Source organism: Canis lupus, chromosome 11 (genome assembly GCF_048164855.1).
Source record: "Canis lupus baileyi chromosome 11, mCanLup2.hap1, whole genome shotgun sequence".
NCBI classification, from domain to species: Eukaryota; Metazoa; Chordata; class Mammalia; order Carnivora; family Canidae; genus Canis; species Canis lupus.
The window spans coordinates 18,228,272-18,229,713 of record NC_132848.1 but is presented as its reverse complement, the minus strand read 5'-3'; positions in this window follow the sequence as shown (position 1 = coordinate 18,229,713).

Here is a 1,442-nt window from a genome sequence, read left to right as displayed (position 1 = left end):
ATCTTGCAAGAAGTTACTGTGGCCGAATTCAAAAAGGGTGCTGCTTGTGTTCTCCTCTAGGATTTTGATGGATTCTTGTCTCACATTTAGATCTTTCATCCATGTTGAATTTATTTTGTGTATGGTGCAATAGAGTGGTCTAGGTTCATTCTTCTGCATGTGGATGTCCAATTTTCCCAGCACCATTTATTGAAGAGACTGTCTTCTTCCAGTGGATAGTCTTTCCTCCTTTATCGAATATTAGTTGACCATAAAGTTGAGGGTCCACTTCTGGATTCTGTATTCTCTTCCATTGATCTATGTGTCTGTTTTTGTGCCATTACCACACTGTCTTGATGACCACAGCTTTGTAGTACAACCTGAGATCTGGCATTGTGATGCCTCCAGCTATGGTTTTCTTTTTTAAAATTCTCCTGGGTATTCAGGGTCTTTTCTGGTTCCACATGAATCTTAAAATAATTTGTTCTAGCTCTCTGAAGAAAGTCCATGGTATTTTGATAGGGGTTGTATTACACGTGTAAATGCCTTGGGTAGCAGTGACATTCTCACAATATTAATTCTGCCAATCCATGAGCATGGAATATTTTTCCATCTCTTTGTGTCTTCCTCAATTTCTTTCAGAAGTGTTCTATAGTTTTTAGGAAATGGATCCTTTACCTCTTTGGTTAGGTTTATTCTTATGTATCTTATGCTTTTGGGTGCAATTGTCAATGGGATTGACTCCTTAATATCTGTTTCTTCAATCTCATTGTTAGTGTATAGAAATGCCACTGACTTCTGAGCATTTTTTTGTATCCTGCCACACTGCTGAATTGCTATATGAGTTCTCGCAATCTTGGGGTGAAGTCTTTTGCGTTTTCTATGTAGAGTATCATGTCTATGGCCATACCTCCCTGAACGCGCCCGATCTCGTCTGAGGTGGGCACTTGATGGCATGACCACTGGGTGTTCTTCTATATGTTGGCAAATTGAACACCAATAAAAATTAAATTTATTAAAAAATTTTCACTGGATATTCAGGGCCTTTTCTGATTCCACACAAATCTTAAAATAATTAAAATAATTTTAATTAATAATTAAAATAATTTGTTCTATTTCTGAAGAAATTCCATAGTTTATTCCTAGGTATCTTATACTTTTGGATCCAACTGTAAGTGGGATTGACTCCTTCATTTCTATTTCTTCAGTCTCATCGTTAGTGTATAGAAATGCGACTGACTTCTGGGCATAGATTTTGTATCGTGCCACACTGTCAAATTGCTGTATGATTTCTAGCAATCTTGGGGTGAAATCTTTTGGGTTTTCTACGTAAATCATGTCATCTGTGAAGAGGGAGAGTTTGACTTCTTCTTTGCCAATTTGAATGCCTTTTATTTCTCTTTGTTGCCTGATTGCTGAGGCTAGGATTTCTAGGATGATGTTAAATAGCCGTGGCAAGAGTG